Raw genomic sequence first — 13879 nt, 5'->3', positions numbered from 1 at the left:
TTTCGAACAAAATCCGGGGTCAAAATGACCATTTTTTCAAAATATGCTCTGAATTTAAAATTTCTTTTTTCTGGTTAAAGACCATTCAAAAACTAGTAAAAAAGCTTAATAGCAAAATTTTCCACGATTTAAAGGAGTGCCACAATATAAAGAGAAAGATTAGGTCCCATAAGAATTCATGTTTGGGGATAAGAAAACCGGGTTTTTTCGTGGATTTTTTTGATTTTTCAGTTTTATTTTTGAGAGCCAATAGTAATAAAGTATTAAAAGAATTGACAGGAGAAGAATAAGAAATAAAAGAAACCATAAACGAATTGAATCGAAGCTATAGAAGCCGAGATATAAGTAAAAATGTGGGAAAAACAAAAGAAAACTTCCTTTTTCCCACCGTACAATTTTTTTTTCCTAAAATGATTAATGGCAAATTTTAAAGTAAACCGTAAACTAACAATTTCCAGTAAAAAAACTCAATAAAAAAAAAATTTTTTTTTTGGTCGAAAATCGAAAGGGGTATACCCACGAAAAATTTCGAAAAAATGATTTTTATTTTTTTCTGAATTAACTGTGAGTCTGAGAACTTTTTGTTTCAAACAAAAGTTCTCGGGAATATTACGAGATATCCGTATGTCAAAACGAATCGGTTCTAGCTATCATAGAATCGGAGAAAATTGAAAAAAACTGTAAAACATAAATATCGAATTATCAAGAGCCCTATGGCAAAATTTTAATTTTTTATTTTCCTATCCTGTACTACTTTAGAGTACCTTTAAAAAAGATTATTACCGATTTGACTCTAAAATGAACGGAAAACCTATTTCTTTGCATTTTTCGATTTTCGAACAAAATCCGGGTCAAAATGACCATTTTTTCAAAACATGCTCCGAATTCAAAATTTCTTTTTTCTGGTTAAAGACCATTCAAAAACTAGTAAAAAAGCTTTATGACAAATTTTTCCACGATCCATACGAGTGCCACAATATAAATAGAAAGATTAGGTCCCATAAGAATTCATGTTTGGGGATAAGAAAACCGGGTTTTTTCGTGGATTTTTTTGATTTTTCAGTTTTATTTTTGAGAACCAATAGTAACTGGATATAAAAAGAATTGACAGGAGAAGAATAAGGAATTAAAGAAACCATAAACGAATTGAATCAAAGCTACAGAACCCGCGATACTATAGTAAAAATGTGGGAAAAACAAAAGAAAACTGGTTTTTTCCCACCGTACAATTTTTTTTCCTAAAACGATTATTGGCAAATTTTAAAGTAAGCCCTAAACTAACAATTTCCAGTAAAAAAGCCCAATAAAAAAATAATTTTTTTTTTGGTCGAAAATCGAAAGGGGTATACCCACGAAAAATTTCGAAAAAATGGTTTTTATTTTTTTATAAATAAACTATAACTCTGATAACTTTTTGTATTAAATAAAAGTTCTTGGGTATATTAAGAGGTATTCGCCTGTCAAAACGAATTGGTTCTAGCTATTATAGAATCGGAGAAAATTGAAAAAAACTGTAAAACATAAATATCGAATTATCAAGAGCCCTATGGCAAAATTTTAATTTTTTATTTTCCTATCCTGTACTACTTTAATGTACCTTTAAAAAAGATTATTACCGATTTGACTCTAAAATGAACGGAAAACCTATTTCTTTGCATTTTTCGATTTTCGAACAAAATCCGGGTCAAAATGACCATTTTTTCAAAATATGCTCCGAATTCAAAATTTCTTTTTTCTGGTTAAAGACCATTCAAAAACTAGTAAAAAAGCTTTATGACAAATTTTTCCACGATTCATACGAGTGTCACAATCTAAAGAGGAAGATCAGGTCCCATAAGAAGCAATGTATTAGGATAGGAAAAAGTGGTTTGTTTCTTGTTTTTTTTTTTTTAATTTTTATTTTAAAAGGCAATTATAATAAAATAAAAAAAATTTAAAGAAAAAAAAAACGAATAAAAAAATTTATCAACTTATTGAATTGAAGCTATGAAAGCCGTGATCTCAATAATATAGTAAAAAAAATATAAAAATACACCTTTTTTTGACACCGCATCAATGTCTTTTTTTTCTAAATTGATAAACTATTAATATAAATTTATTACCAATTTAGCAACCCCCACTAAAAGAACCCTAACTAAAATAAAACTATTATTACTATTATTTTTTTTCCAGATATTTATACCTTGTCCTAACCTTTATGCTGCTATTACTATTATTATAAATATTATCTTTCTTGTCAATGTCCTTAAACCTTAAAACACCCTTTATAATATGATTAATATAATTATAAGTAATATTTTCCTTATAAATGCCTTAAAACCTTAAAACCCCCCGTATAATTCTATTTCCATACTATTATTATCCTCATAAATGTTCCGTAATATCAATACCCTCTGTATATTTCAAATATATATTTCTTAATATTTATATTCATTTTATTTATCCTAGTAATTTATCAAGAAACCGCGTAAAATTGTCCCCATAATACTAATAATATTCATTAATAAAATAACTCATGACGTCACGAGATGAACACGACGCGTTTATAATTGTTGCGAGACATCCTCCATCCTTCTCTCAAACCGCTTTTCCTACTCTAACTCGTAGCGTAAACGGGCCGAATTTGCCGCCACAATACCCCGAAAACCCCGCGCTTACGTCATCTGACCATGTGCGACTCGATAGTGACGTCGTCCGTATGCCTTTACATTGGGTCAATTTGGTGCTGGACCGCCAACTATTTTGTACCATGCGTTGGCTCCCGTGGTGTCGACGGTATGACTGGTTGATTGGAACGGCTTATTTTTGGGGGTTTTTCTTAAATAACAGCGGGCCTCCGGAAAATGGTAATATTTGAAGAAAAACGGTTTTTAGTGGATTATAGCCAGATAGTGTCCGGTGATTTCAGAAAAAAAATGGTTTCCGTAGGTGTCATAGGTATGCCGGTATAAAGCGTCAAAGTTAAAAAAAGGTGTAGAGCAAAAACTGCTCTACGTAGAAGACTGTAGACTATGTCGAAAAATAGGATTTAAAAAGTTCTTAAAATGCTGAAAGTTTGAAATTTCTAGGTGCCGCCAATAAAGAGTTATTAAGAAAAGTAGAAAAAAACGGTCAAAAAAAGGCTCAAAAAGGGGTTTATATTTGTTAACACAGCTCACCCCGTATAATACGTAGCACCATGAATAATACCTCTATTTAATCCTAAAGGATTAGGCTTTCAAACGGTGTAAACAAAAAAAATTAAAAAAATTTTTTAGAAGTAGAAAAAAATTTATTTCTCGAAAAATTCACTTTTTTTTTTTTCGAAAAAAAAAATTTTAAGTTTGAACTCGTTTATCTCGGAAGAAGTTTCTTTTGGAAAAAAATAGTTAAGATAAAAAAGAAAGCTACATTTACGTAGAAAAGGGCTGTTTTATTCGCATTATCGGGAACATTACCGTTTAGGCCCCACGGCCGTTTAAGTCCGCGAGGTACCGCGCAAAAAGTTCAAATTTCATTCACAGAAAAATCCGACTTCCAATGGGTTTTTTTTTTTAAGCTCCCCTTCTGCACTGCTTCCCATGAAGGGCTTTGACGTCAGTGAGTTTCAGAAAATTCGGCTCAGTCAGTTTTTCACAAACCTCTGCAGCGGCTGTTTTCGCGAAAAATGCGGTTTTTTGCCACGCCCGCCCCTTCGGGGCGGCGTGGCCAAAAAAAATCTACACCGTCACGTAGCCTCAACCTTCCCACATATAACGGTGAAAACCAGAAAAAAAAATTCGCCATAGAAGCAAAGTTATTAACGTTTATGTGACGCAGGGTCCCGAAAATCACCCAACTATGTACGGTGCGTTCTTACAATACGCGAAGCGTATTGTAACAAGTATAGTCGCTTCGCTCCTATACTTTTGGTCCGTGGGGACCAGTTTGGAACCTTTAGGTCTTGTCTGTGAAAAGCCGTAAGGGAATTTAAAAAAAAATCAAAAATTATCAGGTGTACTTAGGTGAGTCGGAGAGGCTAACGTTTACCTGCCGAGGAAAGAGAGGACCAGTTGTTGGGGTATCATGCTTCAAAGAACCATAATTTGTTATATAGTCGCGTTGTGTGTCAATATACTGTCTTATATTTCAAATATCTGTGAAAGTATATTAATTGTATTCTAAATAAAGCCTGAATACCAAATTCGAACAGAATCGGACCAATAGCAAAAAAGTTACGGTAGTCACGTGACCTAGGCTGAAACTCAAATGTCAGTTATCTGTCATAATTTATTGTATCCTAAATAAACCATAAATACCAAATTCAGAGAGAAGTTCCCATAAGGGTCTATTTATTGAAATAGAACAAACGGGATTTTACGTCGATTTGTTTTAATTTTTCTTTTTATTTAAAAATGTAATAGTAATAAAATATCAAAAGAATTGACAGGAGAAGAATAAGAAATAAAAAAAACCATAAATAAATTGAATCGAAGCTATAGAAGCCGAGATATAAGTAAAAATGTGGGAAAAACAAAAGAAAACTGGTTTTTTCCCACGGTATAATTTTTTTTCTTAAAATAATTTATGACAAATTTTAGTTTTAGCCCTAAACTTGTAATTTTCACAAAAAAAACCCAAGAAAAAAATTATTTTTTTTTTTGGTCGAAAATCGAAAGGGGTGAACCCATGAAAAATTTTAAAAAAATGGTTTTTATTTTTTTATAAATAAAATATATCTCTGACAACTTTTTGTCTTAAACAAAAGTTTTCGGAAATATTACGAGGTATCCGTGCGTTAAAACGAATCGGTTCTAGCTATTATACAATCGGAGAAAATTGGAAAAAACTATTAAACATAAATATCGAATTATCAAGAACCCTATGGAAAAATTTTAATTTTTTATTTTTCTATCCTGTACTACTTCAGAGTATCTTTAAAAAAGATTATTACCAATTTGACTCTAAAATGAACGGAAAATCTATTTCTTTGCATTTTTCGATTTTCGTACAAAATCCGGGGTCAAAATGACAATTTTTTCAAAATATGCTCCGAATTCAAAATTTCTTTTTTCCGGTTAAAGACCATTCAAAAACTAGTAAAAAAGCCTAATAACAAAAATTTCCACGATTTATACGAGTGGCACAATATAAAGGTAAAATTAGGTCCCATAAGAGTCTATGTATTTACGTCGATTTTTAAAATTTTTCAGTTTTATTTCGAAAGGCAATTGTAATAAAATATAAAAAGAATTAACAGGAGGAGAATAAGGAATAATAGAAACTATCAACGAATTGAATCGAAGCTATACAAGTCGAGATATTAGTAAAAATGTGAAAAAAAATAAAAGAAAACTCGTTTTTTTCCACGGTAGCATTTTTTTTCTTAAAATGATAACTGACAAATTATAATGTAAGCCCTAAGTTGGCAATATCCATTAAAAAAAAAACCAAGAAAAAAAAAATTTTTTTTGCTCCAAAATCGAAAGGGGTATAGCCATGAAAAATTGTGAAAAAATGGTTTTTATTTTTTTCTAAATAAACTATAATTCTGACAACTTTTTGTCTTAAACAAAAGTTTTCGGGAATATTACGAGGTATCCGAATGTTAAAACGAATTGATTATAGCGATCACAGAATCGGAGAAAATTGTAAAAAACTATTAAACATAAATATCGAAATATCAAGAGCCCTATGGAAAAATTTCAATTTTTTATTTTTCTATCTTGTACTACTCCAGGATACCTTTTAAAAAGGTTATTATCGATTTGACTCTAAAATGAACAGAAAACCTATTTATTTGCATTTATCGATTTTCGAACAAAATCCGGCCCAAAATGAAAATTTTTCAAAACATGCTCCAAATTCAAAATTTCTTTTTTCTGGCTAAAGACCATTCAAAAAGTAATGAAAAAGCTTTATGACAAAATTTTTCAAAATCTATAATAATGCTACAATATTATGAAAGAAGATAAGTTCCCTTTAAAGCCTATGTATTCGAACCGATGATTTTTTAATGTTTTTTAAAAAGGCAAATTTAAGAAATAATTTAACTAATTAAGATAAAAGGAAAAAGGTAATACAAAATATTATCTATAAATATATAAATATCATCTAATAGTAAATTTCAATCGAATAGGAAATTTTGATAGTCACGTGACCCTAAAACTTAATATTTTAAAATTTTGTAAAAAATCAACAATTGCATCCTAAATAAACCCCAAATTCCAAATTTGAACCCAATCGGATCAATAGCAAAAAAGTTATGGAAGTCACGTGACTTTAAAATTCAATCTGTCAAATTTCTGTCAAAATTTATTACTTGCATCCTAAATAAAGCCCAAATACAAAATTTCAACCCAATCGGATCAATAGCAAAAGAATTATGAAAGTCACGTGACTTTAAAATATAATTTGTCAATTATCTGTTAAAATTTATTAATTGTATCCTAAATAAAGCATAAATATCAAATTTGAACCCAATCGGACTCATAGCAAAAAAGTTACAATAGTCACGTGACCTGGAAGTCAAATGTCAAATATCTGTGAAAAATTAATAATTGCATCCTAAATAAACCCCAAATACCAAATTTCAATCAAATCGGACAAATAGGAAGAAAGTTAAGGTAGTCACGTGACCTTAAAACATAGTCATGTCAAATATCTGTAAAAATTTATTAATCTTATCCGAAATAGGTACTTGGTACCAAATTTCAACCAAATCGCACCAATACCAAAAAAGTTATGATACTCGACTAACCTTAAAAATCAATAATTTCAAAAAATTTTTATTTATAACCCAAAAGCAATGTTTAAGAATTATTAACATATATTAATAATAAACTAAGTAGTAAAAACTCACCTAATATCTAAATTTTTATTTTAAATTAAATAGATCATTACGACTGACCCGTGTATATATTCGAATAATTTTAATAAAATAATCGGGCAAATTTCATTTCGTCTCACCCCGGTATGAAACCACTGACTTTTCAAAAAAACGGCATTTTTCGAAGACGTCAAAATGTTTGCCGAATTTTCCTGGCCGCAATACACAATTTCCCCAATTGATATGCACAGATTCGGAAAGCCCATTCATTTTCTGATTCGGTGCTTCCTTTCCCTGATCGTTTCCGGTTCATTTTCATTCATAATTTTACAAAAAACCAAACCAAGTCCCGGCCACCTGTCACGAGCAAAAAATTTGTATCCACCATGCGTCAAAGTATTGTTCCCACTAGCCATTTCATCAGAGTTTAGGTTGACACCTCCAATTACCTGCAAAAACGCAAAAAAATGGACTTTTTTCATAAAATCGCATTTTTCGGGTACTTGTACTATCGCTGGAACCCTGAAATTTTAGTATGTGTTGTAAAACAAAATTTTGGATCCTTTAGATGTTGTTTGATCTTTTCACCATGTACAGGGACGCCGCAAATGAATTAAACGCGAAAATTCGAATTGCTCAGAACCTATTAAAGTTGGAAGATTGTAATTTTACACAAATACTGGGGTTATTAAAGTATTTAATGCCTGAGAATATAAATGGTCCAGATGCCACTACGAAAAAGTTATTAAATAAAATGTGATTTTCGGGTCGGACCTTCATGGGTAAAGTTCATTATTGCTCGCCCTGTATGGCTTACGAAAATTTCGGTTATATGGCATATGAAAGGTAAAGGATGAAGTTATTTTTTGAAAAAAAAAAATTTCCCAAAATAAGTATCGTTTGGCGGGAAATCTCAAAAAACTGAAAATGCTAGAACTCGTAAAATAAATTTTTTACAAAAAAAAGCTCCAAGTATGTTAAATCTCTTATAAAACGAAGTCTTTTCGCCGAAACACTTTTTTTATAAAAATTTTTTTTTAGCCTCTGGAGAAGTTTGAATTTTTTTTTTAGTCACTTTTGTTCGCTTGTAACAACTCACCCTGTATACCGATCGGGCCCAAAAAGTATACAGACACGTAAGCCCCAAGAACCCTTATATCCTGAAAATTTCAACTCGATTGAACGCTTTAAAATTGAGATCTCGTGAGCAACTCGATTTTTACCAATTTTTTTACGAATTTTTGACTTTGAGACAGTACCGCTCCGTTTGATGGTACTGGAAAAAAAAATTGTTTACGGATCCATTATTCCCAATGTGTTGAGAGACCCTACGCCAAATTTCATCGTTTCGCTAGCCATACAGCCAAAGATATGAATTTTTATTTCCAAAAAAACACGATTTTTCGGGCCCGACCTCGCGTGCATAATATAGTCTGCGACTATATAACAAGTATAGTCGCTTCGCTCCTATACTTTTGGTCCGTGGGGACCAGTTTGGAACCTTTAGGTCTTGTCAGTGATGGGCCTTAGAGGATTTCTTAAAAAAATCGCAAATTATCAGGTGTACTTAGGTGAGGCTAACGTTTATCTGCCAAGGAAAGAGAGGACCAGTTGTTGGGGTATCATGCTTCAAAGAACCATAATTTGTTATATAGTCGCGTTGTGTGTCAATATACTGTCTTATATTTCAAATATCTGTGAAAGTATATTAATTGTATTCTAAATAAAGCCTGAATACCAAATTCGAACAGAATCGGACCAATAGCAAAAAAGTTACGGTAGTCACGTGACCTAGGCTGAAACTTAAATGTCAGTTATCTGTCATAATTTATTAGTTGTATCCTAAATAAACCATAAATACTAAATTCAGAGAGAAGTTCCCATAAGGGTCTATTTCTTGAAATAGAACAAACGGGATTTTACGTCGATTTGTTTTAATTTTTCTTTTTATTTTGAAAAGTAATAGTAATAAAATATCAAAAGAATTGACAGGAGAAGAATAAGAAATAAAAGAAACCATCAACAAATTGAATCGAAGCTATAGAAGCCGAGATATTAGAAAAAATGTGGGAAAAACAAAAGAAAACTGGTTTTTTCCCACGGTATCATTTTTTTTTCTTAAAATAATTATTGACAAATTATAATGTAAGCCCTAAGTTGGCAATTTCAAGTAAAAAAAACCCAAGAAAAAAAAAATTTTTTTTTGGTCGAAAATCGAAAGGGGTATAGCCATGAAAAATTGTGAAAAAATGATTTTTATTTTTTTCTAAATAAACTATAACTCTGACAACTTTTTGTATTAAGCAAAAGTTCTAGGGAATGTTACGAGGTATTCGAATGTTAAAACTAATTGATTATAGCTATCACAGATTCGGAGAAAATTGTAAACAACTATAAATCATAAATATCGAATTATCAAGAGCCCTATGGAAAAATTTCAATTTTTTATTTTTCTATCTTGTACTACTTCAGGATACCTTTCAAAAAGGTTATTATCGATTTGACTCTAAAATGAACAGAAAACCTATTTATTTGCATTTATCGATTTTCGAACAAAATCGGGCCCAAAATGAAAATTTTTTCAAAACATGCTCCAAATTCAAAATTTCTTTTTTCTGGCTAAAGACCACTCAAAAAGTAATAAAAAAGCTTTATGACAACATTTTTAAAAATCTATAATAATGCCACAATATTACGAGAGAACATAAGTTCCCTTTAAAGCCTATGTATTCGAACCGATGATTTCTTAATTTTTTTTTTAAAGGCAAATTTAAGAAATAATTTAACAAAATAAGATAAAAGGAATAGAATCATACAAAATATTATCTACAAATATATACATATCATTTAATAGCCAATTTCAATCAAATAGGAAATTTTGATAGTCACGTGACCCTAGAACTCAATATTTTAAAATTTTGTAAGAAATCAACAATTGCATCCTAAATAAACCCCAAATTCCAAATTTGAACCCAATCGGATCAATAGCAAAAAAGTTATGGAAGTCACGTGACTTTAAAATTCAATATGTCAAATTTCTGTCAAAATGTATTACTGGCATCCTAAATAAAGCTCAAATACTAAATTTCAACCCAATCGGATCAATAGCAAAAGAATTATGAAAGTCACGTGACTTTAAAATATAATTTGTCAATTATCTGTTAAAATTTATTAATTGTATCCTAAATAAAGCATAAATACCAAATTTGAACCCAATCGGACTCATAGCAAAAAAGTTACAATAGTCACGTGACCCGGAAGTCAAATGTCAAATATCTGTCAAAAATTAATAATTGCATCCTAAATAAAGCCCAAATACCAAATTTGAACCTAATCAGACCAATAGCAAAAAAGTTACAATAGTCACGTGACCTGGAAGTCAAATGTCAAATATTAGTCCAAAATTAATAATTGCACCCTAAATAAACCCCAAATACCAAATTTCAGTCAAATCGGACAAATAGGAAAAAAGTTAAGGTAGTCACGTGACCTTAAAACATAGTCATGTCAAATATCTGTAAAAATTTATTAATCTTATCCGAAATAGGTACTAGGTACCAAATTTCAACCAAATCGCACCAATACCAAAAAAGTTATGATACTCGACTAACCTTAAAAATCAATAATTTCAAAAAATTTTTATTTATAACCCAAAAGCAATGTTTAAGAATTGTTAACATTTATTAATAATAAACTAAATAGTAAAAACTCACCTAATATCGAAATTTTTATTTTAAATTAAGTAGATCATTACGACTGACCCGTGTATATATTCGAATAATTTTAATAAAATAATCGGGCAAATTTCATTTCGTCTCACCCCGGTATAAAGACACTGACATTTCAAAAAAACGGCATTTTTCGAAGACGTCAAAATGTTTGCCGAATTTTCCTGGCCGCAATACACAATTTCCCCAATTGATATGCACAGATTCGGAAAGCCCATTCATTTTCTGATTCGGTGCTTCCTTTCCCTGATCGTTTCCGGTTCATTTTCATTCATAATTTTACAAAAAACCCAACCAAGTCCCGGCCACCTGTCACGAGCAAAAAATTTGTATCCACCATGCGTCAAAGTATTGTTCCCACCAGCCATTTCATCAGAGTTTAGGTTGACACCTCCAATTACCTGCAAAAACGCAAAAAAATGGACTTTTTTCATAAAATCGCATTTTTCGGGTACTTGTACTATCGCTGGAACCTTGAAATTTTAGTATGTATTGTAAAACAAAATTTCGGATCCGTTAGATGTTGTTTGATCTTTTCACCATGTACAGGGACGTGACAAATGAATTAAACGCGAAAATTCAAATTGCTCAGAACCTATTAAAGTTGGAAGATTGTAATTTTACACAAATAATGGGGTTATTAAAGTATTTAATCCCTGAGAATATAAATGGTCCAGGTGCTACCACTGAAAAGTTATTAAATAAAAAGTGATTTTCAGGTCGGACCTTCATGGGTAAAGTTCATTATTGCTCGCCCTGTATGGTTCCCAAAAATTTCGGTTATATGGCATATAAAAGGTAAAAGATGAAGTTATTTTTTGAAAAAAAAAATTTTCCCAAAATAAGTATCGTTTGGCGGAAAATCCCAAAAAACTAAAAATGCCAGAACTCGTAAAATAAATTTTTTACAAAAAAAAGCTCCAAGTATGTTAAATCTCTTATAAAATGAAGTCTTTTCGCCGAAACACTTTTTTTATAAAAATTTTTTTTTAGCCTCTGGAGAAGTTTGAATTTTTTTTTTAGTCACTTTTGTTCGCTTATAACAACTCACCCTGTATACCGATCGGGCCCAAAAAGTATACAGTTCTTAAGCCCCCACCGACCCTCATGTCCTAAAAATTTAAAGTCTCTTAAAGGCTTTTTATTTGAGTTCTCGCGTCTGAAAGGAATTTGACCCATTTTTTTACGAATTTTTGACTTTGAGACAGTACCGCTCCGTTTGGTGGTACCGGAAAAAAAAATCGTTTACGGATCCATTATTCTCAATGTATTGAGAGACCCTATGCCAAATTTCATCGTTTCGCTAACCATACAGCCAAAGATATGAATTTTTATTTCCAAAAAAACACGATTTTTCGGGCCCGGGCTCGCGTGCATAATATAGTCGCAGACGCTCCTATATAACAAGTATAGTCGCTTCGCTCCTATACTTTTGGTCCGTGGGGACCAGTTTGGAACCTTTAGGTCTTGTCTGTGAAAAGCCATAAGGGAATTTAAAAAAACAATCAAAAATTATCAGGTGTACTTAGGTGAGTCAGGGAGGCTACGTCTACCTGCCGAGGAAAGAGAGGACCAGTTGTTGGGGTATCATGCTTCAAAGAACCATAATTTGTTATATAGTCGCGTTGTGTGTCAATATACTGTCTTATATTTCAAATATCTGGCAAAATATGTTAATTGTATCCTAAATAAAGCATGAATACCAAATTACAACAGAATCGGACCAATAGCAAAAAAGTTACGGTAGTCACGTGACCTGGGCTGAAAAATGTCAGTTATCTGTCATAATTTATTAGTTGTATCCTAAATAAACCATAAATACCAAATTCAGAGAGAAGTTCCCATAAGGGTCTATTTATTGAAATAGAACAAACGGGATTTTACGTCGATTTGTTTTAATTTTTCTTTTTATTTTAAAATGTAATAGTAATAAAATATCAAAAGAATTGACAGGAGGAAAATAAGAAATAAAAGAAACCATCAACGAATTGAATCGAAGCTATAGAAGCCGAGATATTAGTGAAAATGTGGGAAAAAACAAAAGAAAACTGGTTTTTTCCCACGGTATCATTTTTTTTCTTAAAATAATTTATGACAAATTTTAGTTTTAGCCCTAAACTGGTAATTTTCACTAAAAAAACCCAAGAAAAAAAAATTTTTTTTTTGGTCGAAAATCGAAAGGGGTATAGCCACGAAAAATTTCAAAAAAATGGTTTTTATTTTTTTATTAATAAACTATAAATCTGACAACTTTTTGTATTAAATAAGAGTTCTTCGCTATATTAAGGGGTATTCGCCTGTTAAAACGAATCGGTTCTAGCTATTATACAATCGGAGAAAATTGGAAAAAACTATTAAACATAAATATCTAATTATCAAGAGCCCTATGGAAAAATTTCAATTTTTTATTTTTCTAACCTGTACTACTTCAGAGTATCTTTAAAAAAAATTATTTCCAATTTAACTCTAAAATGAACGGAAAACCTATTTCTTTGCATTTTTCGATTTTCGAACAAAATCCGGGGTCAAAATGACCATTTTTCCAAAATATGCTCCGATTTCAAAATTTCTTTTTTCTGGTTAAAGATCATTCAAAAACTAACAAAAAAGCTTGATGACAAAATTTTCCACGATTTATACGTGTGCCATAATATAAAGGAAAAAATTAGGTCCCATAAGAACCTATGTATAGGGATAACACAACCGGGTTTTTACGTCGATTTTTTTAATTTTTCAGTTTTATTTCGAAAGGAAATTGTAATAAAGTATAAAAAGAATTAACAGGAGGAAAATAAGGAATAATAGAAACCCTCAACGAATTGAATCGAGGCTACAGAAGTCGAGATATTAGTAAAAATGTGAAAGAAAATAAAAGAAAACTCGTTTTTTCCCACGGTAGCATTTTTTTTCTTAAAATGATAACCGACAAATTATAATGTAAGCCCTAAGTTGGCAATTTCCAGTAAAAAAAAACCCAAGAAAAAAAAATTTTTTTTTGCTCCAAAATCGAAAGGGGTATAGCCATGAAAAATTGTGAAAAAATGGTTTTTATTTTTTTCTAACTAAACTATAACTCTGATAACTTTTTGTCTTAAATAAAAGTTCTAGGGAATGTTACGAGGTATTCGAATGTTAAAACTAATTGATTATAGCTATCACAGATTCGGAGAAAATTGTAAAAAACTATAAATCATAAATATCGAATTATCAAGAGCCCTATGGAAAAATTTCAACTTTTTATTTTTCTATCTTGTACTACTTCAGGATACCTTTTAAAAAGGTTATTATCGATTTGACTCTAAAATGAACAGAAAACCTATTTATTTGCATTTATCGATTTTCATACAAAATCCGGCCCAAAATT

The sequence above is a fragment of the Anthonomus grandis genome, chromosome 23, assembly GCF_022605725.1.
Source record: "Anthonomus grandis grandis chromosome 23, icAntGran1.3, whole genome shotgun sequence".
Taxonomy (NCBI): domain Eukaryota; kingdom Metazoa; phylum Arthropoda; class Insecta; order Coleoptera; family Curculionidae; genus Anthonomus; species Anthonomus grandis.
Note: the sequence above shows the minus strand (reverse complement) of the source record.